Genomic DNA, 23,808 nt, shown 5'->3' on the forward strand with positions numbered 1-23,808 from the left:
TTTCTGGAACTTGCACGCTTGAGTTTAACATGGATATGGGTTTTTTTAAAAATCCCAGCGTAAGTTCTATTAGCTAAAAGCCAGGAATAGATGACGTTTCACATATGACTTGGGGTCAGCTTGCACCTATTCCTGGCCAAGCCGAGCTTGCCTCCCAGACAGTGCTGAACCCACTGAACTTCCACTGCCTGCTGCTGAGTTTATGGGCCTCTTCCTGCCTTCTAAGAACCCTGTCCTGCCTGCTGGTGAGCTCACTTTTCATAGCTGCCAAGTTTCCCAGGTCCACGAGGCCGAGTGGTGCTCGAGTTCAGGTTTTTTCCTTTGAATTCTGGGACTTGTTTTAGCCCCGCCTGATCCTGAAGTCATACTCATGGTCTTGCTTGCTTCTGAGCTCACGGTCTTGCTCCCGATTGCAGACAAGCTCAAAGTACTAGCAAATGTATCAAGTCTTGTTTATGCCAATATAACACCAGGGCTACCAGGCCCAGAGGTCAAAGGAAAAAGGCCTGGACCGGAGGAGCACGTTATGCATTGACTCGGAAAACTTAGCAGCTATCTAGTCTGGGGCGGATCCTCCATTTGAGCGGAGGAGCGTCGTCCCACTGAAATGCCCCCAGAGAGAAAAATAAAATGGTAATGAAGTTAATTCATTACCATTTTATTTTTCTTCCCCCATTCCGAATGGAGCATGAGGATGGTGGCGGGGCTCCTGCTGAATGACAGTAGCAGAGACAGAAGGGCACTTTCTGTTTAAAGTGCACATGTCTTTTTGACCGGCTGTCTTGCGACGGCCAGCTACGCAAGCATACTTTAAACCTCTGTTCGCCACCTGTCTTGAAACAGCTAGGTTAGAGAAAGCCAAAGCCTTCAGAGCGCTGTGGAGCACCGAGTGAGGCCGTTTCCCCCAATCCTTGCACTGCTTCATGCTGGTGAGAGGAGCGCTAGGATTGGTGAAGGGAGTTAGGAGCCTTCCTGCCTCGAGGAGAGATAGGCCATTGAGGAGGAGGAGGAGGAAGTCGTATCGCGCTTGCAGGTAATTTTTTTTTTTTTTTAAATGTATGTACCACCCACTCAACCACTCTCGGGACATTCCAGCCGCCACTGTATCTAGTAGCCAGAGGCGCAACTAGAGCCAAATTTCGGGGGGGGGGGGGGGGGGGGGGAGGGGGCTAAGAACAAATTTCGGGGGGGTGGGGCTGAATCTTTAAGCATTAGGCAGAGTGGAGCAAATTTCGGGGGGGGGGGGCTGAATCTTTAAGCAATAAGCAGAGTGGAGCTGCAGGGGCTCTTAGAAGGGGTGAAACAACAGCAAGGTTTCATTAGCATGCAAATGGTCTTTTAAAGACCTGTGAAGTGCTCGGGTGCGGCTGTGTGTGTGCCCAGGAAGCTGTCTCATCCCGGGCTGCCACACACGAGGGGGGGGGCTTTGAGTCCAATGGGTGTTGCGCGCCTGCTAGTAGCCCTTCATGAACCACAAATTGCTGTGCCTGTTGTAAGCTAGGTCTTGAACCTAACTGATGAGCAAACAGAGCTCTAAAGTTCGGTGATCCTTCCTGCTGAGCTCTTAGATTATCCAAATCCACCTGTGAGCAGCTCACCGAGTCCAGTTTATTTTCCATTGCATACTGGTATTTGTAGTCCCGTTTAACCCATTACGAAAACCAGGACTACAAGTCCCGGAATTCAAAGGAAATTTCAGAACTCATTGAGCTAGTCTTCCATGAACCGGGGAACCTCGAGAGCTCTGAGCTACCAGCTCGGCCTCTTCGCTAACTCGCAGCCTTAGTCGTGCCTGCTGCTGAGGTCACTGCCTAGCTCCGTGCTGAGCTCATTGCCTGGCGTTGCCTGTTCCTGGGCTCACTCCTGGACCTGCCTGCAGTTCCCGCTCCCTCCAGCAGTGGGCTGCGAGCAGAGGCTTCAAATCCCATTTCCCTATTAGGAGAGGAGTTTTGGGGCTGGGCTGCTTATACATCCCAGCTCCCTTCTTACTGGCGACTTCAAGGGTCTCTCGGGAGGACTCCCTTCGGTCCAGCCCCTGGGACCCCACCCTGGAGGATTCTTTATGGGACTTACCTGACGGACCCTTTCTGGTAAGTGTCCGAGCCGCTCCTGCGCCGCGACCTGCCTCAGAACTAGAGGCTGAAGAGCGGGCGCTGCGAAAGAGCGTGTGCCTGGAATACAGCGAGTGCTGGAAAGAGAGGGCTGGTGAAGAGCGGACGTGTTTGAAACGCAAGGGTGCTGAGAACAGAGTCAATGTCAAGGTTTGAAAGAGTGACGGAAAGAAAGCAGAGCGCCTGGAGGGAAGCGAGGGCACTGGGGAGGGAGAAGGCGAGATAGGGGCGTGTGTTCGGGATGGACGGCGTGTACTGAGGTTGGGAGCCTTGTATTAGAGTGCTGGGGAGAAGGACGAAGAGACACTCGTAGTTACTTATTTCATCAGAGACAGTGAGTGGCGAGCCGGTCACGGCGTTAGTGAGCGTTTGACAGAGAGAGACAGTCCGCTGGAGATGCAGTGAGTGCTGATGCACGGAGGTGTAGGTGCTCGGAACGGAAAGTCAGTGTTCGACAGCGAGTGTCCTAGGCTGAGAGTACATTTCTTACAGATGTGTTGAAGTGAGAGGGACCTGAGGTGACAGACCTCTGTCAACGGAGTGGGTGCTGTGGTTAGAGACATCAACATTTAGGAGTAAGCGAAGGATTCTAGCGAGAGATGGATCTGTAACGAAATTGCCGGGGTTAGAGAAGGTTTGGTGAGAGAGTTAGGAATTGAGTGAGAGGGCTCTGGGAATATAGAGAGAAAGCAGTGGATAGGTGGAGATAAACAGCCAAAGAGGGGGGGGGGGGGGGGAGGCAGATACAGTGGTTCTTAACCTGTGGTCCAGGGACCCCTGGGGGTCCGCGACAGTTTAGAACATTCTTTGTTAATCTGTTAATATTTTTTCAAGTGTATTTAAAGAAGCAACATGTAAAATTGAGCTTTTAATACGTTCTGTAAATGTGAAGGAACTTGAAATTGGAGGCTAAAGAATTGTTAGTTGTGCCAGAATGATTCTCGGGAGCAGTGCAAGTGCATGAAACCGAATATAGTATGGACCATGAGTGGCCTCAATTTTAATTTAGAAAACCTTTAAACTTACAATTAAATGTTGTTATTTTTTTAATTACACAAATAATTGAATATTTTATTTATTTGTTTGATTTGTTTCTGTATTTTTGTGTGGATTGTTTTGCAGTTCAAATCATAGAAAATAGTTAGGCTGGGAATAATGATCCAGAGGGGGTCCAGTAATAGTTAAGTGGGGGTCTGCAGAAGTCGGATGTAGAGTGACAGCCATGTTCTAGAATGTGTGATCGGTAAGAGTTTGGTTTTGAGAGAATAGAAAGCTGCTAGAGACAGTGGGTGGTGGGGGTAAACTGCTACACATGACGAGTGTGCTTGGACTAAACAGAGTGTATGTGCGCTCGGTCGTGTGTGTGTGTGTGCGCCGGGGGGGTGTGTGTGTGTGTGCCGGGGGTGTGTGTGTGTGTGTGTGTGTGCCGGGTCTTGTGTGTGTGTGTGCCGGGTCTTGTGTGTGTGTGCCGGGTCTTGTGTGTGTGTGTGTGCCGGGTCTTGTGTGTGTGTGTGTGCCGGGTCTTGTGTGTGTGTGTGTGCCGGGTCTTGTGTGTGTGTGTGTGCCGGGTCTTGTGTGTGTGTGTGTGCCGGGTCTTGTGTGTGTGTGTGTGCCGGGTCTTGTGTGTGTGTGCCGGGTCTTGTGTGTGTGTGCCGGGTCTTGTGTGTGTGTGTGTGTGCCGGGTCTTGTGTGTGTGTGCCGGGTCTTGTGTGTGTGTGTGTGTGTGCCGGGTCTTGTGTGTGTGTGTGTGTGCCGGGTCTTGTGTGTGTGCCGGGTCTTGTGTGTGTGTGTGCCGGGTCGTGTGTGTGTGTGTGCCGGGTCTTGTGTGTGTGTGTGCCGGGTCTTGTGTGTGTGTGTGCCGGGTCTTGTGTGTGTGTGTGCCGGGTCTTGTGTGTGTGTGTGTGTGTGTGTGTGCTGGGTCTCTTGTGTGTGTGTGCCGGGTCGTGTGTGTGTGTGCCGGGTCTTGTGTGTGTGTGTGTGTGTGCCGGGTCGTGTGTGTGTGTGTGTGCCGGGTCGTGTGTGTGTGTGTGTGCCGGGTCGTGTGTGTGTGTGTGTGCCGGGTCTTGTGTGTGTGTGTGCCGTGTGTTGAGAGCATGTGTGTGTGCCGTATCTTTAGAGTGTGTCGGAGTGAAAGAATGCTGCAGGAGGGAGCAGTGCTGGTGCTCGGGTGCTGGAAAACTGGCTGAATTAAGAGAGAAACTGGGTTACAGAGAAAGTACTGAGAGAGTGATGGTCGAGTGTGTGTGTGCTTGGGATGAGAGTGAGTTAAGGACTGTTGTGTTTACAAAGAGACAGTGCTCTTAGGTTTTACCACATCTGAATGGAGGCACTCTTCCAGATCTGGTTTTATCCTTTACATCTCCATGTTTGTAGTTATGTGTTTTCTGTTTAAATGGTGGACTATAACTCTCAGAATGGAAAACGGGGGATAGTGAACGTCTAGCACTGGACAGGGACAACTTGAGATCTCTTTGGTTTGTGGTGGGCTTAGAGTGAGTGGGTAGCGCAATTACTTAGTGCGTAGCAGGTTATCGTAGAGAGTTCATAGGTTCACTATCAAACTGTTTGGGCTCAAGGGATTTTTGTGAAAAACGAATAAACTAATTAACATACCTGATAGCAATGAATTGTGGGTGGAATGTCCAGGATTGAAAAGGGTGTCCATGATGACATGGAGTTAGGCAGTCACCCTGGCAGAGTGCATTGCTCTGTGGTCAAAGTGCGAAATATTTACCCTGAGAGTGCGTGTTGTGGTCACTGAGGGTGATGGATTGGCCATGAGAATGAGTGCTGTCGTGGGAGTCTGAAGGAACTGTAATGAGTGAGTTTTGTGGTCTGAGTGTGAAGCATTTGCCATCAGAATGAGTGCTGTGGGAGTGTGAGGATTTGCCATGAGTGAGTGTTGTGGTCACAGAATGTGAAAGGATTTTTATGAGTGAGTGCTGTGGTTGGAGTGCTAACGTTTTGCCATGGGAGTGAGTGAAGAGATCACAGAGGCTCATGGGTTAGCCATGAAAGTGAGTGTTGTGGTAATGTGAAGACATTGCCATGCCGGCGAGTGCTGTGGTCAGTGTGAAGGACTTGCCCTGAGAGTGAATGTTGTGGTAATAAACTATGAAGGATTTGCCTTGAAATGGAGTGTTGTAGTCATAGTGTGTGAAAGGTTTGCCATGAGAGTGAGTGCTGTGGTTAGTGTGTGAGGGTTTTGACATAAGTGAGTGCGAAGGAATTGCCGTGAGAGTCAGTGTTATGATCACAGATTATGAAGGAATTGCAATTAGTGACTGCTGTAATCGCAGTGAATGAAGGGTTTGCCATGAGAGATGTGGGAATGTGAAAGAATTGCCGAGAGTGAGTGCTGTGGTCACTGAGAGGGATTTACCATTCGAGTGAGTGTGTGGGAGTGTGAGGAATTTGCCATGAGGGTGAGTACTGTTGGAGTTTGCGGATTTTGAGTGTGCGCTGGGGTCACAGAGTGAAGGATTTGCCCTGGAAGTGGGTGTTTGGGTCATAGTGTGGAGTATTTGCCACAAGGGTGAGTAGTGGGTAAAGTGCAGTGGTTTGACAAAAAGTGCTAGAGTGTTGAGGTTGCAGAGAGTGTGCTAGAGTGTCTTAGGGGACGAGTGTGGGAGTTGGGTCTGCGATTGTACCTGTGGAGTTGTGGTATAAAAACTGTTTTGCTCTGAAGTTGTGTAGGGAAGTGTGCAAAAGTTAGAGACGTGCATTGACTGTGTGCTGAGTTTGAGAGCGCGAGTGCCAGATTACATGACAATTAACCCTCGTTAGCTTTTGCCGATAATTGAATGCTGTCAATGATTTCATAATTTTGTGATGACGTTACGACTCTACAACAGCAATCTTAATGAGCGAGCAAGCAATATTTAATCAAACTAGTTATGCCTTATAAGGCAATGTTGGTTTTATAAATATTTTTAAGATACAATTTTATTACAATTTTGTAAACGAGTATTGAAAAGACTAAAACAATAAAATATTTTACTTGCATATAGCGAACTTGGATGCTGGGGTAAGCGAGTGCGTGGTGGGGTGTAATGGGCGTGTGCGCAGGGCCGGCTTTAGGGCAGTGCGACTGGTGTGGCCTTACTGGGCGCTGACCTGTGGAGGGGGGCGCTGACCTCAAGAGGGGTGGTGTATTTAGCAATAATTTATGATTGTAGAGATGAGGGGCACTTTTGTCCAGTGGTAGTGAGAGAAACCGAGCAGGCGGTCATTGGGTGTGGGGGCGCCAAGAATGATTCTCGCACCGGGTGCCACCAGGTCTAAAGCTGACCCTGCGTGTGTGTTGGTTGGAGCAGGCGGGCTACTAGAGCCACATTTTATTTGGGGGGGCTAAAAAAGATTTCGGGGGGGGGAGGGGGGGCTAATTCTACGAGCCATAGGCAGAGTGGCTCTAAGAAGGGGTGAAAACATAACAAAAGCCTCATTAACAAGTAAATGGTCTTTTAAAGACCTGTGAAGAACTCTGGTGCGGCTGCAATTAGAGGGTCGCCAGCCCGCAAAGCTGTCTCAGCCGGGCTGACACACGACGGGGGGTGGGGGGGCTGAAGCCCCGTGAGCCCAATGGGTGTTGCACGCCTGGGTTGGAGCGTGGTGTACAGTGTGTATGTGGGCCTGTTTTGGAGTGTATCTGTATGGCGGGGATTAGAGGTGGGCGAGCCAAAAATTAACAGAGAGCACCGAGCCAAGGGTCTGGCTCAGCTCTTAAAGTCCATGCACGAGCCGAGCCCTGAAAACGTTTGCTATATAAATCATACAACAAACATCACGTCATTTATAATAATGTTTCTTTTGAAATTCAAAAAAGTGTTTTTCTTTAGCATGTAAGCTTTGGCAATAATACACCACGTTATTGCACTGCACTGTGAAGTACTTATTAAAGGTGCTAGTTTTTAAACATGAACCATTGGTGAACTAAGGCAAGACTATTGCCATGTAAACACTGAATGTGTTCCAGATTAATATAGAGCAACTTGTAGTCTATTATCTCAAACACAATAGTTTTTTTTTACAACTGGTATTCTGAACTCACATATTTGAAAGAGCTTTCATACGCAATAATGAAGAAAAATAAGGTTTTGAGAAAAAAGATATGCGCCTAAAATCACACTAATTAAGCTGAGAAGGCACGATTTATCCAGGTTTTTGGTTTCACTTTGTACAAATCAGCCACTGAATAGGTCTCTATTTGTCTTCCCTTTTTTATGTTAACGCTTTCTTTTTACCTGTTTGTGCATTTTTCTGCTGTTCCTATGTAGCGCCTACTCGACCGAAGGTATTGAGACACTTTAATGAACTTCTCTTACATTACACTAGGTCACAATCACTTTTCAAAGGCACAAGGAGGTTAGGTGAGTTGCCCAGAATCACAGGATGTTGAGCCGATGGTGAAACTCTGAGCCTGGTTCCCCAGTTGCAAAGCTGGCTGCTCTGATTGTAACGCCACACCCTGAGTAGATGGTGGGTGTAAGCAGTTTCCACTTGAGAGCCCAGCTTGTCATGGGCTCAAGGTTCCAACAGAACCTTGAGCAGAGCCAGAGCCATGCTTCACGCTCGAGCTTTCAGTGGCTCGCCCACCTCTAGCGGGGATATCTAATGGGACTGTGTGCACCGCGTGTTAGACTGGTGTCAGGGTTCTGCTACTAGGGCAGGTCTGTGCTTCTATTACAGAGAATCTGTATGTGTGAGCTTGGGTTAATGTGTGTGTGACTGGATTAGACTTGACTGAATTAGAGTGTGTGTGATTGTTTGAGTGTGTGTGGGATTGTTTGATTGAGTGTGTGTGGGATTGTTTGATTGAGTGTGTGTGGGATTGTTTGATTGAGTGTGTGTGGGATTGTTTGAGTGTGTGTGGGATTGTTTGAGTGTGTGTGGGATTGTTTGAGTGTGTGGGATTGTTTGAGTGTGTGGGATTGTTTGAGTGTGTGGGATTGTTTGATTGAGTGTGTGGGATTGTTTGATTGAGTGTGTGGGATTGTTTGATTGAGTGTGTGGGATTGTTTGATTGAGTGTGTGGGATTGTTTGATTGAGTGTGTGGGATTGTTTGATTGAGTGTGTGGGATTGTTTGATTGAGTGTGTGGGATTGTTTGTTTGAGTGTGTGGGATTGTTTGTTTGAGTGTGTGGGATTGTTTGAGTGTGTGGGATTGTTTGAGTGTGTGGGATTGTTTGAGTGTGTGGGATTGTTTGAGTGTGTGGGATTGTTTGATTGAGTGTGTGTGGGATTTGATTGATTGTGTGTGTGTGTGTGTGTGATTGTTTGTGTGCCATTGATTGTTTGATTGTGCGTGCCATTGATTGTTTGATTGTGCGTGCCATTGATTGTTTGATTGTGCGTGCCATTGATTGTTTGATTGTGCGTGCCATTGATTGTTTGATTGTGTGTGCCATTGATTGTTTGATTGTGTGTGCCATTGGATTGGGGTGTGTGTGTGCGCCAATGGATTTGTGTGCGTGTGTGTGCGCCAATGGATTTGTGTGGGTGTGCGTGCACCAATGGATTGGTGTGTGTGCGCACCAATGGATTGGTGTGTGTGCGCGCACCAATGGATTGGTGTGTGTGCGCGCACCAATGGATTGGTGTGTGTGCGCGCACCAATGGATTGGTGTGTGTGCGCGCACCAATGGATTGGTGTGTGTGCGCGCACCAATGGATTGGTGTGTGTGCGCGCACCAATGGATTGGTGTGTGTGCGCGCACCAATGGATTGGTGTGTGTGCGCGCGCCAATGGATTGGTGTGTGTGCGCGCGCCAATGGATTGGTGTGTGTGCGCGCGCCAATGGATTGGTGTGTGTGTGTGTGCGCGCCAATGAATTGGTGTGTGTGTGTGTGCGCGCCAATGAATTGGTGTGTGTGTGCGCGCACCAATGGATTGGTGTGTGTGTGCGCGCACCAATGGATTGGTGTGTGTGTGCGCGCACCAATGGATTGGTGTGTGTGTGCGCGCACCAATGGATTGGTGTGTGTGCGCGCACCAATGGATTGGTGTGTGTGCGCGCACCAATGGATTGGTGTGTGTGCGCGCACCAATGGATTGGTGTGTGTGCGCGCGCCAATGGATTGGTGTGTGTGCGCGCGCCAATGGATTGGTGTGTGTGCGCGCGCCAATGGATTGGTGTGTGTGCGCGCGCCAATGGATTGGTGTGTGTGTGTGTGTGTGCGCGCCAATGGATTGGTGTGTGTGTGTGTGTGTGCGCGCCAATGAATTGGTGTGTGTGTGTGTGCGCCAATGAATTGCTGTGGGTGTGCCAATGGGTTGGTGTGTGTGTGTGTGTGTACCAATGGGTTGGTGTGTGTGTGTGTGTGTGTGCGCCAATGGATTGGTGTGTGTGTGCGCGCGCCAATGGATTGGTGTGTGTGTGCGCGCACCAATGGATTGGTGTGTGTGTGCGCGCACCAATGGATTGGTGTGTGTGTGCGCGCACCAATGGATTGGTGTGTGTGTGTGCGCGCACCAATGGATTGGTGTGTGTGTGCGCGCACCAATGGATTGGTGTGTGTGTGCGCGCACCAATGGATTGGTGTGTGTGTGCGCGCACCAATGGATTGGTGTGTGTGTGCGCGCACCAATGGATTGGTGTGTGTGTGCGCGCACCAATGGATTGGTGTGTGTGTGCGAGCACCAATGGATTGGTGTGTGTGTGTGCGCGCACCAATGGATTGGTGTGTGTGTGCGCGCACCAATGGATTGGTGTGTGTGTGCGCGCACCAATGGATTGGTGTGTGTGTGCGCGCACCAATGGATTGGTGTGTGTGTGCGCGCACCAATGGATTGGTGTGTGTGCGCGCACCAATGGATTGGTGTGTGTGCGCGCGCCAATGGATTGGTGTGTGTGTGTGTGTGCGCGCCAATGAATTGGTGTGTGTGTGTGCGCCAATGAATTGCTGTGGGTGTGCCAATGGGTTGGTGTGTGTGTGTGTGTGTGTGTGTGTGTGCGCGCACCAATGGATTGGTGTGTGTGTGCGCGCACCAATGGATTGGTGTGTGTGTGCGCGCACCAATGGATTGGTGTGTGTGTGCGCGCACCAATGGATTGGTGTGTGTGTGCGCGCACCAATGGATTGGTGTGTGTGTGCGCGCACCAATGGATTGGTGTGTGTGCGCGCACCAATGGATTGGTGTGTGTGCGCGCGCCAATGGATTGGTGTGTGTGCGCGCGCCAATGGATTGGTGTGTGTGTGTGTGTGCGCGCCAATGAATTGGTGTGTGTGTGTGCGCCAATGAATTGCTGTGGGTGTGCCAATGGGTTGGTGTGTGTGTGTGTGTGTGTGTGTGTGTGCGCGCACCAATGGATTGGTGTGTGTGTGCGCGCACCAATGGATTGGTGTGTGTGTGCGCGCACCAATGGATTGGTGTGTGTGTGCGCGCACCAATGGATTGGTGTGTGTGTGCGCGCACCAATGGATTGGTGTGTGTGTGCGCGCACCAATGGATTGGTGTGTGTGTGCGCGCACCAATGGATTGGTGTGTGTGTGCGCGCACCAATGGATTGGTGTGTGTGCGCGCGCCAATGGATTGGTGTGTGTGTGTGTGCGCGCCAATGAATTGGTGTGTGTGTGTGCGCCAATGAATTGCTGTGGGTGTGCCAATGGGTGGGTGTGTGTGTGTGTGTGTGCGCGCCAATGGATTGGTGTGTGTGTGTGTGCGCCAATAGATTGGTGTGTGTGTGTATGTGCGCAAATGAATTGGTGTGTGTGTGCCAATGAATTGGTGTGTGTGCCAATGAATTGGTGTGTGTGTGTGCCAATGAATTGGTGTGTGTGTGTGTGCCAATGAATTGGTGTGTGTGTGTGTGCCAATGGGTTGGTGTGTGTGTGTGTGCACACCTATTGAGCGCACTTGGTTATAGGCTCGAGCCTGGGACTTACAGGTCACACTGATGGAGGGATGCCGAGAACAGGTCCTACAGGCCCCTCCACCCAGACAGACCATGGGGCATATTAGTGCTACCATATAAATACTATGTGTCCATCAATAACCGTATGTATATAACCAAGTGCACTCAATAGGCGCACGTTTTTAGTCTAATTTTTCACCTTAATTTAGGTTTCTGCATGGAGTGGTACACGTGGGCCTGAATCCCATGCTGTCCTGAAGAAGAGGTTAGTGGATACCTCCAAACATGTTGACAAAATAATAGGCAATACAACCACATAACAGTTATATTTTTCCTGTTATTAACCCCTTTTTATCTTACCAGCTAGGAGTAGGAATAAATTAACTCACTAGTTAGGTATTTTTAACTAACACAAACACCACTCCCCCAACACTGCACAACACATAGTTTCACACAAAAAAGTGCTCCTACGTAAATCTCGAAAGTCGTAGCACGCCCCAAGCAGTAGATGCTTGGGATGGCCCCAATCATGAAGCATGTCACCTAGGGCCAACCCTGGGTGAGTGAGGGGACTCTAGAAAAGCATTTTTCTTTTCTAAATTGTTGAGGCTCACCAATTTGGTGAACCCACTGTCTGTTGACTTAGGCTAGTTTCTCATGATCCATTATCTATGGATCAATTGAGTGTGCTGAGAGAATCTTCATGTGACATCTGTGATCGATGGTGTCGGTGTTTTAGGGAGCGCAAAATAGTTTACAAAAAGTGCTAAGCGCAGACTTTGTTGGAGTTAGGGAGCGTGTGGTAGTAAAAGTCCTGGGTAGAAAAGGGAGAATGAATAGCAAGAGGTCAAACTGGGCTGGTTTTAGAGAGAAATGAGAATGCTGTGGAAAGATAGGAGAGCAGTAGTGTTGTACTGGGAGACGGCTAGGGTGCGGGAGAGGGCAGCGATTAGAGCCAGAGACTGCTAGAATTTTGGGTGGTGCTAGTTCGAGCGAATGGCAAATTAACGAGCGTGTGCTGGTGAGTGAGACAGTGTACGTGGTCTAGGCAGGAGTGAGGCAATATCAGGATTAGAGTGAGAATTTGGGCTGAGAGTGCACTTGGCAGAGAGAGTTGTGGGATGAGGTGGTTCTAGCACTGGAGTAGTGCTGTGAACGTGATTTGATGGTTAGAGGGTGCTTGTAATAGATGGAGCTCTGCTGGGGTTGGAGGTTGCTAAGATGAGAGATTGGGTGGTGCTGGGTCAGCGAGTGCTTTGAATGGATTTTGTCGGCTTGGTCCTGAGAGTGCTAGGATGGGGTACTGCATGTGTAGAGTGCTGGAGTGGGGCGATGCTTGGTTAGAGTGTACTGGGTTGGGCAGTGCTAGATAGGTAGGGTGGGGCTTGGTTAGCTTGTGCTGGGATGAGGTGGGGATTGATTAGTGTGCTGGGATGTGCAGAATTAGTGTTTTGAAATGGGGCAGGGCTTGGTTAGATTGTGCATGAATGGAGCAGTGCTTGGTTATAATGTAATGTGGTGGTGCTTGATTACTGTGTTGGGGTGGTGCTTGGTTAGATTGTGTAGGGGATGGGGAGGTGCTTGGTTAGAATGTGCGGGGGATGGGTGGTGCTTGGTTAGATTGTGCTGGGATGGGGAAATGCTTGGGTATAGTATAAATTGGTGGTGCTTGATTACTGTGCTGGGCGGTGCTTGGCTAGTGTGTGCTGAGATGGGGTGGTGCTTGGTGAGAGTGTTGAGATGAGGTTGTGCTTGATTAGTATGCTAGGGTGGTGCTTGGTTAGAGTGTGCTGGAATGGGGTGCTTGAGTGTTCAGGAATGGTGCAGTGTTTGGTTAGATTGTGCTACGATGAGGTGTTGCTTGATTAGTGTGCTGGGGCGGTGCTTGGTTAGAGTGTGCGGGAATGGGGCGGTGCTTGGTGAGAGTGTGCTGTGATGAGGCGGTGCTTGATGTGCTGGGATGGGGCGGTGTGTGGTTAGATTGGGATGGGGGTGCTTGGTTAGAGTGTTCAGGAATGGTGCAGTGTTTAGTTAGATTGTGCTACGATGAGGTGTTGCTTGATTAGTGTGCTGGGGCGGTGCTTGGTTAGAGTGTGCGGGAATGGGGCGGTGCTTGATTAGTGTGCTGGGGCAGTGCAGGATTAGTGTGTTGGGTTCGGGTGGTGCTTGGTTAAGGTGTGCTAGGGTGGGGTGGTGCATGTTAGTGCCGAGGGGTGGGGTGGTGCATTGTTAGTGCTCTGGTGGTCGTACTGTGCATGTTTAGAATGTGCTAGAATGGGGCAGTACTAAGCTAGTCTGCTTGGTTAGTGTGTGCTGGGGCGGGGAGGTGCAGGGTTAGTGCAGTGAGTTGTAGTGGTGCGTGGTTAGAGTGTGCTAGCATGGGGCGGTGCAGGGCTAGAATGTGCTAGCATGGGACGGTGCAGGGCTAGAATGTGCTAGCATGGGGCGGTGCAGGGCTAGAATGTGCTAGCATGGGGCGGTGCAGGACTAGAATGTGCTAGCATGGGATGGTGCAGGGCTAGAATGTGCTAGCATGGGGCGGTGCAGGGCTAGAATGTGCTAGCATGGGGCGGTGCAGGGCTAGAATGTGCTAGCATGGGGCGGTGCAGGGTTAGAATGCGCTAGAATGGGGCGGTGCAGGGTTAGAATGTGCTAGCATGGGGCGATGCAGGGCTAGAATGGGGTGGTGCAGGGTTAGTGTGCTAGAATGGGGTGGTGCAGGGCTAGATTGGGGTGCTGCAGGGCTAGAATGTGCTAGCCTGGGGCGGTGCAGAGCTAGAATGTGCTAGCATGGGGCGGTGCAGGGTCAGAGTGTGCTAGAGTCGGGTGGTGCAGGGTCGGAGTGTGCTAGAATGGGGTGGTGCAGGGTTAGTGTGCTAGAATGGGGCGGTGCAAGGCTAGAATGTACTAGCATGGGGCGGTGCAGGGCTAGAATGTGCTAGCATGGGGCGGTGCAGGGTCCGAGTGTGTTAGCATGGGGCGGTGCAGGGTCAGAGTGTGTTAGCATGGGGCGGTGCAGGGTCAGAGTGTGTTAGCATGGGGCGGTGCAGGGTCAGAGTGTGTTAGCATGGGGCGGTGCAGGGTCAGAGTGTGTTAGCATGGGGCGGTGCAGGGTAAGAGTGTGTTAGCATGGGGCGGTGCAGGGTCAGTGTGCTAGAATGGGGTGCTGCAGGGTTAGAGTGTGCTAGAATGGGGTGGTACTTGGTTAGTGTGCTGGAATGGGGCTCTTTCTCCAAATATTCAGGGAGATAGAATAGTAAATTTGACCTTCCAGTGTCCGCCACGCCCACTGCTGCCTTGAGGCTGCAGTTCAGGGCAAGAAACCCAAACTAGCTGCTGGTTAAAATGTGCTGGGGTGGGGTGGCACTTCAAGGTGAGTGCCCTGGGATGTGGGGTGCCGGGTTAGTGCGCTGGGGCGGTGCAGGTTTATAATGTGCTAAAATGGGGTAGTGCTGGGATAGTGTGTGCTGGGATAGGTCGTTGCTTGGTTAGTTTGTGCTGGGCTGGGGTTGTGCAGGGTTAGTGTACTGGGGCGCAGCAGTGCAGGCTTGTGCGCTGGGGTGGAGCAATGCAGGTTTAGAATGGGACGGTACTAGGATAGAATTTGCTCTGGTTTGTTGGTGCTTGGATATTGTGTGCTAGGGTGGGGCGGTGCAGGGTTAGTGAGGTGGAGCGGTGCAGGGTTAGAATATGCTAGAACGGGGCAGTGCTGGGTCAGAGTGGGGTGGTGCTTTCTTAGGATGTTCTGGGATGGGGCGATGCTTGGTTACTGTGCTGAAATTGGACTCTTTCAGCAAATCTTCAAGAACTTGTTAGAGTTGTAAATTTGCCCTTCCAATGTCCGCCACGCCCACTGCTGCCCTGAGGCTGCAGTTCAGGGCAAGAAACCCAAACGAGCTTCTTGATTAGTGTGTGCTTGAATGGGCAGGTGCTTGGTTAGAATGTGCTGTGGTGGGGCGGTGCTTGGTTAATGTGCTGGGTGTGGGCCGTGCTTGGTTAGATTGTGATGGAGGAGGGGTGGTGCAGGGTAAGTGTGCTCCGGTGGGTGGAGCTTGGCTAGTGTGCTGGGATGGAGTGGTGCCTGGGTAGATTGTGCTAGGATGGGGCGATGCTTGGTTAGTGTGCTGGGATGGGGCGATGCTTGGATAGAGTGTGCTGCGGTGGGGCGATGCTTGGATAGAGTGTGCTGCGGTGGGGCGATGCTTGGATAGAGTGTGCTGCGGTGGGGCGATGCTTGGATAGAGTGTGCTGCGGTGGGGCGATGCTTGGATAGAGTGTGCTGCGGTGGGGCGATGCTTGGATAGAGTGTGCTGCGGTGGGGCGATGCTTGGATAGAGTGTGCTGCGGTGGGGCGATGCTTGGATAGAGTGTGCTGCGGTGGGGCGATGCTTGGATAGAGTGTGCTGCGGTGGGGCGATGCTTGGATAGAGTGTGCTGCGGTGGGGCGATGCTTGGATAGAGTGTGCTGGGTGGGGCGATGCTTGGATAGAGTGTGGTGGGTGGGGCGATGCTTGGATAGAGTGTGGTGGGTGGGGCGATGCTTGGATAGAGTGTGGTGGGTGGGGCGATGCTTGGATAGAGTGTGGTGGGTGGGGCGATGCTTGGATAGAGTGTGGTGGGTGGGGCGATGCTTGGATAGAGTGTGGTGGGTGGGGCGATGCTTGGATAGAGTGTGGTGGGTGGGGCGATGCTTGGATAGAGTGTGGTGGGTGGGGCGATGCTTGGATAGACTGTGGTGGGTGGGGCGATGCTTGGATAGAGTGTGGTGGGTGGGGCGATGCTTGGATAGAGTGTGGTGGGTGGGGCGATGCTTGGATAGAGTGTGGTGGGTGGGGCGATGCTTGGATAGAGTGTGGTGGGTGGGGCGATGCTTGGATAGAGTGTGGTGGGTGGGGCGATGCTTGGATAGAGTGTGGTGGGTGGGGCGATGCTTGGATAGAGTGTGGTGGGTGGGGCGAAGCTTGGATAGAGTGTGCTGGGGTGGCGTGATGCTTGTTTAGTGCGCTGCGTTGGGGCGATGCTTGGATAGAGTGTGCTGCGGTGGGGCGATGCTTGGATAGAGTGTGCTGCGGTGGGGCGATGCTTGGATAGAGTGTGCTGCGGTGGGGCGATGCTTGGATAGAGTGTGCTGCGGTGGGGCGATGCTTGGATAGAGTGTGCTGCGGTGGGGCGATGCTTGGATAGAGTGTGCTGCGGTGGGGCGATGCTTGGATAGAGTGCGCTGCGGTGGGGCGAAGCTTGGATAGTGTGCGCTGCGGTGGGGCAGTGCTTGGATAGTGTGCGCTGCGGTGGGGCGGTGCTTGGTTAGGGGGCGGTGCTTGGTTAGAGTGCGGTGGGGCAGTGCTTGGTTAGTGTGTGTGCTGCGTTTGGGCGGTGCGTGGTTGGATTGTGCTGTGAGGGCAGTGGTGGCTGCCTCGGAACGGGGCTGGTAGGGTGGGGGGGTGGATTAAAAATTTTTTTTTAAAATAAACGTACCTTCTCTGCTGCACCGCTGCACGCCTCTCCTTCGTCTGCTGGAAGCATCGGGAGCACCCATGCGTCTGGACTCTCCCAGCCAATCGCGATGCTGCAGGAGCAGCGCCGTATTTGGTCTGTGCGTCCTGTTTGGACGCTCAGGCAGTGGCTGGAGAGGCTGGGCATGTTCCACACGGGGCTGTGCAACACAGCCCAATGGAGAACATGCCAAGTGCACATGACGGTTTGGCCAGCCAAACTGTCATGCACTTAAAGGAGTGCACAAGACTCCTCCCCTGCTCTGGTTTCACAGAGCCCAGCCCTGACTCCCGCATAGAAAAATAAAATGATAATAATGTCCTGTTATTATAATTTTCTTTCTATTTTTTGCACTGCTGAAATAGTGAGACAACGCTCCTCCCCCTAAACAGAGGAGCCGCCACTGTGGCGCTTGGTTAGATTGTGCTGGGATGGGGCGGTGCTGAGTTTGAGGGATACAGGTTTCAGGTCTGAGTTTTGGAGGGGCGGCACTAGGTTAAAGGGTGCTGCAAGGGGTGGTTCTGGGATTGGATTGTGATGGACTGGAATGCGTCGGGGTTGAGCAGTCACTGATTTTAAGGGACCGGTGGTGGCTTTGAGGATGTGGGGAGGGGCGTTGCTGGGAATTAACTCTGCTTAGAAGGGACGGTGCTTGGCGGGAAAGTTGGAGTGTCCCTGGGTGGGACAGTTCCGGGTTAGAACCTCGCCTGAGAGCGAATTCGAGATTATGAGGAGATTTTATACGATCTTGAAACAGTAAAGAGCAGTGGCGTCACTAGGGGGATGCGGGGGGTGCGGACCGCACCGGGTGACACCATCTCATGGGGTGACACCGTGACCAAAATGCAAAATATTACTGTCTACTCTGGAGTCCAGTGGCAGCGACCACCCTCGGGTAATATCCCTATTCGACTGCTCAGCCATGGTGCTCCATAGACACCACAGGATGCTGCGACTTCTTCAATTGCTGCAAGATCATCCGCACTATGCCCCAAAGGTCACCTATCCCATCGATGCTCCCCTCCCTAAGACCTCTTCCCCGGTGTCGCTCTCACGAATCCGGCCCCCACCTGTCACTGGCCTTTCCACCAACAGGCATAGCCCCTTACTGCAGACTCGCCTGTAGATTATTGCCTGTTAATTACTTGGGTGCTGGGGGGGAGGTCAGGCCCCACTGAGTCTGCCCGCAATCCATGACAGGGAGTCCTTGCATTTCTCTTCCTGAGACCTATATGTAGGCCATCTGGCAACGTCCTTCACGTTCCAACAAAGCCGGTCAGGCAGTGGTCTGCGTCTCTCGGCGCTCCGGTGGGCTCTGTATTCTCTTGGCCAGATTCTCCCTTCTCTGCATTTCTGGCTTGTGTGGGTGGAACTGCCCCAGGCGCTCCACCTCAGATCACTCAGCCCTATTCTCCATCAGGCCCGGGCCTCTCTGGCTGGCGTGCACACCTTCGCCGAGACGCACCCGGGGACACTCCGCCCAGCACAAGTTGCCTGCGGGCCCAGCTCCACACAGCTCCGTACTCTACTGAGACATTGCATTTCCTCTCTCTCTGGGCCGGCCACAATCACTTCGGCCACTATGCTTCGCTTGTTTGCCTCTGCTCTTCCCCATTGTGGTGTTACGTTCTAGTGTTCTGCACCCACGTGACCTGCGCCCTGCCTCAAGGTATCGCGAGAGGCGGTGCAGTACGTGGGGGGCAGAGAAAAGTATATGGTGTTGCCTCCCCTCTGTCAATAAAGAAACCTGCTACACCCATCACCACCCACTTCATCAGGGGTATTCTACCAGGCAAGGATGCTCAGAGTATGCCACTCAGTTATTTCTCTGCTCCATCATGGAGATGACCCGCCTGTCGTCCTCCTCTGGTACGGGGCTCACCAGCTCCTTCGTTCCACCTTTATGGTGCCTAGTTGACCCCCCCACAGGCGATCAGGCTCGCAGTCACCTCCGCAGGGGCTCCGCACTTCCCAGCACTAACACACCAGCATGCCAGCAACTTTTTTCTGCAGGACTAGGTGCGGGCCTACACTCCACATCGGCCCACGGACTCGCCACACCAGCCTTCACCTCCCACATCTTGGTTCTTCTGTCAAGGGGGGTCACACTCAGGCCATGTAGGTAGCGCCTCCCCTTGGACTCTTCTACTGCCCGAGGACTCCCGAACATTCACCGATGTCGCCGGCCTCAATGCTCTGCCATGTTGGGTCCAGGGCGCCCGGCCGCACAGATCCACGCCCAATGCCGTTGTTTAGCGGCTAGGAGGCAATCAAATTCATGCCTCAGGCGTCCACCAAGCCTCCATCATGTACTTTGCACAGCTGCAATGTCTGCCAGAAAGGACGGATAACATATGAATTGGCTGTCCAGCCCTCAGAGCCTCAGATGAATACATCTCCTCGAGGAGGTCGAACCGTCCATCATGGATTCATGGGGTAAGTCGTGAGGGGGTGACACCATGAGTTACCCGCACTGGGTGACACCAACCCTAGTGACGCCACTGGTAAAGAGTAAATAGTTCTGCTGTTTTCAGGTGGAAAGTGGAGTCTGTCTCTGTGTTCCCCGACACGCGTTCGAGACTTCGGGTACGTTTGTCATAACATAAGGTTATCTCTCCTGCCTGGGTTTAGTCGGTGTTATGGGTGCCTTGTTCATCTGACGGATATGCTTTTCAAGCCCGCCTCTCTTTCTTGAGGAAATTACACCTTGTTTCAGCTTTTTTTGCCGGTTTTACACCCTCTTGCACGATTTATGCGGATTGCACTGTCCTGGGCCACGGTGGAAGTCCACATTGATTCATCCAGGAGTGAAAGTTAGTGAGTTAAGCGCTCTCTGGTGAAAAATGCGTAATTTGAAGGTCACGAGTTAGAACTGTCAGTATCGATTTGAGAACCGATTACGGCAGCCTGGAAAAAGGGTGTGTTAGAAATGGCGATTTCTGGTTGGCTAGGGCTTGCGCCAAAGCCAGACAGAAACCACCACTCTAGTCAGGGCAAGGAAGTTACACGCCAAAGATAACCCCTGCTCACCCCCTTGGTAGCTTGGCACGAGCAGACAGGCTTATCCCTGAGGCGATGTGTAAAGCGTTTGCGCGCGCACCCAGCAACAACACCCAAGGCCCACCACAAAGGAAACTCCACACAAGGTATTCTATAAAAATAGCCTTTGTATTATACACAACACATTAGATAAAAACACACACTCTACAATGTGCCAACAGGCACGGGCAGAATTTACAAGGGATTATATGTACAGGGGACAGGGCCACATGGACCGCTGTCCGGAATTAGCACTCTTAGAACATAGCACTTGGAACATAGGAAATAAAACTACTGTTGCACAAAATTACACCTAGTACACAACCAGTCACTACTGGTATCAGGTAAGTACCACCTACGCAACCCTAACCACCTTAGGACAGTATTGCGCAGGGAATCAGGACCTCACTAGCACCACCTGTACTAGGGAGAAAACAACCACCTAAGTATCACAATACCTGTAGGGGTCTAAGCACATAAACACATGATGCATAACATTCAGAGGTGTAAAGCAGAGCACATGACGCAAAAACACATTCAGAGGTGCAGGGAAACACAATTGCGCAAGAACTCACATAAGCCACTATCTGTGGCAGTCCCTAGGCCAACTGGCCTTGTCGGGGCTAGGACGCCCTATGTTCAGCAAAGTCAGGGGCCAGACTGCGCAGGAGGCACAGTCCAAAACTCAGAGGGCCACAACCTAAACGTGGCAGCTGCCCACTAAGTGCTGGGCAGCTGTGGAACAAACTCCGGCACCAGCGTGCCTCTGGAGCCCTCTCTGGGCTCTGTCCACCCAAAATGTCCCCTCGAGCCTCGCAGGCTCTAAATAATAATGCTCCCCTTCGTTGGAGCGCTCAGGGCGCTCTGAGCAACCAATATGTCCCCTTGGAGCCTTCTAGGCTCAAGAAACAATGTGCCCCTTGTTGGAGTCTCACAGACTCTATCAAAATGCCCCCGACGTTGGAGCGACCTCGCGCTCTACACAGACACTGCTCCTTCGCTGGAGCGACCTCGTGGGCTCTTTAAACAAAGTGCCCCCCCCGTTCGTTCAGAGCGTCCCCTACTCACCGGGCCGTTCGCAGGGGGGACTCCGTTCTTCCCTCGGACCGTCGGTGCTTCGCGTAGGGAGCCTCTGGAGCTCCCGTCACTCTGGACTCTTCCTCCGCAGGGCGAGGCGGCGCCAGAAAGCTCCCGCTCCTCGGGGCTCTTCTTTACCGACGGAGCGCGGGGTAGGCTCCCGCCCTTCGTCCGGACTCCGGCTTCCTCCTTCCGGTATAGGAGCGCGGGGTAGGCTCCCGTCGCTTCCTGCTCGTTGTCCCGCCCACGTCCCGCAAGGGCTGCCTGACTTCCTGCTGAAGCCCGGCTGCGGCGGTGATTTTCTCGTACTGTGATGCGGGGTGGGCACCCGCTAATTATAAATTGGGCCAAAACGACACAGATGCAGGGTGGGCACCTGCTAGTTCCCAATAAAACAACAATCGAGGTGGGCACTCGATATCGGCAATGTCCCTGGCAGGGTGGGCACCTGCCAGGGGACTTCAGGCTCGGCAGAGACGGGGCAGACGCCGGGTGGGCACCGGCTTTTTAGAAATAAAGCGCTCCTCGCGCTATGAAGCCAGTGAAAGCGCTCCAGAAGCGCTGGGGGCACCAAATAAAGCGCTCCTAGCGCTGAGGCAAGTAGAAGCGCTTCCAGGCGCTTTGGGGACACAAATAAAGCGCTTCCAGCGCTGTAGGATGAAAAGCACCACAAAGTCCAGCAAAGTTCTTCCCTGCATGCAGCAGGGCAGGGGTGGGGGGCAAGGCTGGACCCAGAGCCAGCTCACTGGGCCTCCAGGCAGGGAGGTAGTCCAAGTGGCGGTCCTCTGGTCCAGCGGCAGCAGCAGCCCCCCTCAGGTAAGATCCTGGCAGAGAACAGTTTCTGTGGGGACACAGCCCCATTTTTATACAGGCAAACCCTTTGTTCTGGGTTCAGGGTGAGGGGGAAAACCAGTCGCAGCTGGTTGGGGAGCACCCTTGATGTGCTCAGCCCCTCACTCTATTCACTGGCAGGGCTAGGGTCGTCAGTCGCACCACAGGGGGCGGGGCCAGCATTGTGTTTGGAAAACCCTGTCCTATTCAGGACCCAGGTGGACTCCTCCCACCCATCTAGCTGCTGATCTCCCCATTCACCACTGGGTGACTCATCCTGACACTGGGGAATCCCTAGCCCGTCACATGACACGACCAGCCAATCACGCGACAGACACACCGCACACAGAAGTGCCCACTTCTAGAAGTGGTACTTCCACACTAGGTACATGCACGCCGCACACATCATCGCGCAGCATTCACTCCCACGAGTCCGCACATACCAAACTCGGGCCTGCACACCCCACGCATCAGGAACTACTAGGGACACATACATTCCCCATGCATTCCTATGGGAGGGCAGGCCTATCTCACCACATGCACTCAGAGCACGCACCTTACCCTGGGACACAGGGAAAGTGCGCAGAGACCAAACAATCACCAATAAAAAGCCAAAAAGTCCAGGGGTGAACCTGCCAGAAGGGCCAAGTCCAACACAACCCCCTTCCAGCCAAAACGCAGGGCAGACCAATCACCACCGTGATGGACTTCCCTGCTTGGGGCGATAGAACACGGACGCGGGCCCGCAACTGCATGGACACCCTCCGGTTCTACGCCACGGTGAACCCATGGAATTCTTTTTAACACCACTGTCTGGACCAACTGGGCTACCCCACTGGTACTCCCAAGCTGTCCGCGGCCAAGACCAGGCCCTAGGCCACCCAGGTGCCACTGGTCTTTGCCTAATCACAGAGTGGGGGGTAGTAACCCCTGGCACATAGCGGCCATTCTCCACTCTTCCTCTCTGAAAGACAGGACTAGACTGCCACTGGTTCTCCAGCCTAGGGTCTACACCCTCAGGCGGACCAGGAGTCTCAGGGAAGGCTCTCCTCCCCCTACCTCTTCTCCTAGGGTTCCTCCTCCTCTGGCGAGGGGTACACCTAGAACGCCATCCCAACCCAGGGTTTAACCCCTCAGGTTGTACCGGGGGCAGAGGTGGGCTCTCCCACCCTCTGCACCCCCTTCCAGAACCCTGCTCCCTACCAACTGGGGCGGTACCTCTGGAAGAAGAACTGGTCGGGACGCTGATTACAGACGTCCCACCCGTCAGGTCAGGCTGATCCTGAACCTGGCCTCCCAACCTCCGGCCTAGAACCTTTGGTGGAATAATTGCCTGGCACTCCAGGACTTCTGGGGATTTCCACTCCATCCCCCTGAGGCTATCAAAGGACACATACGTCAAGCGACTGTCTGTCTGGCGCTGATCTCCCGTCCCCTGTCCACCTGACAGTGCGCGGAGATCCCCCAGAACAGAAGTGGTGCCACCCTGGTCACTACACGGGATCCTAGCCCAACTGGGTAGTCCCTGACCCACAGGCTCTTCCACTGGGAAACTCATCCCCCAATCACTCCTCACACTGGACTCCTGTACCCTCCCTACCGGAGCGGTACTGCCAGACTCTAGAACCACAGGAGCCCTGGTTACAGGTGCTCCAGGTCCTCTACTCACCAGGAGATCTCCCTCAAATGGGCTAACAGGACAGCCTAGGTCCCCAACTTGGTGTTCCCTCATGGAACCATCCAAGTCCTGAGGCAGGGTTTCGTACGTTAGGGGACCCTCGGTCACCCTCTCACTCCTGCTCCACTGAGCCAGGCAGTGAGCCTCTACACCCTCCTCGCTATCCTGGGACCTAGCTGGGCTACACTGAGCCTCTTCCACCACGCTGGGCTGGAAGATACCTGACCCACTACTTTTGGAGTCACTCCCTAATGACTCTAGAGAACCTCTAGCCCTTTCCCAGCGCTCTGCTTCTTCCGCAAGCTCAAGGGGCTCAGACAATCCACACCCCAACAGGTGTTGGCGCAACCCTGGCACACAACAACTGAGCAGGTGTTCTTTGAGAACCAGATTACACAGTATGTCAAAATCACTTGCTGTGGAAATCCAATCAAACATTGCATCCTCACATCCATCCACAAACTCCTCCCAAGTCTGGTGAGACAGTTTCCTACTGCCCCTGAATTTCAACCTTAACTCCTCCTCCTGGGGAACAGGTACCAGACTGGGGGAACTGGGACTGGGATTTCCTACACTGGAATCTACATCGCTACTACCACTGGACTCAACCCTCCCTGGGGAGCCCAGAAAATTAAAACTGCGCGCAGGGGATAGTCTACCCTCCAGAGCTACTTTGCCTCTGGTGGAGGCCCTCTCAGCCTCCTCTAACCTCTCCTGCGCCAA

The 23,808-nt window shown here is 52.7% G+C and overlaps 1 protein-coding gene across 3 annotated transcripts in view; it reads left to right on the forward strand.

The window, feature by feature from the left end:
* Positions 1 to 1,879: 1,879 nt before the first annotated feature.
* The window catches only part of NBL1 (NBL1, DAN family BMP antagonist), a 108,171-nt gene continuing 86,242 nt past the window's right edge, over positions 1,880 to 23,808 (forward strand). The window contains exon 1 of one of the 3 annotated variants that reach the window (XM_085609097.1): positions 1,880 to 2,090. The gene's annotated coding sequence lies outside the window, so the exon portion shown is untranslated. The other 2 variants (XM_085609095.1, XM_085609091.1) reach the window with 2 other exon arrangements.

Source organism: Triturus cristatus, chromosome 1_2, assembly GCF_964204655.1.
Source record: "Triturus cristatus chromosome 1_2, aTriCri1.1, whole genome shotgun sequence".
In the NCBI taxonomy this organism is placed as follows: domain Eukaryota; kingdom Metazoa; phylum Chordata; class Amphibia; order Caudata; family Salamandridae; genus Triturus; species Triturus cristatus.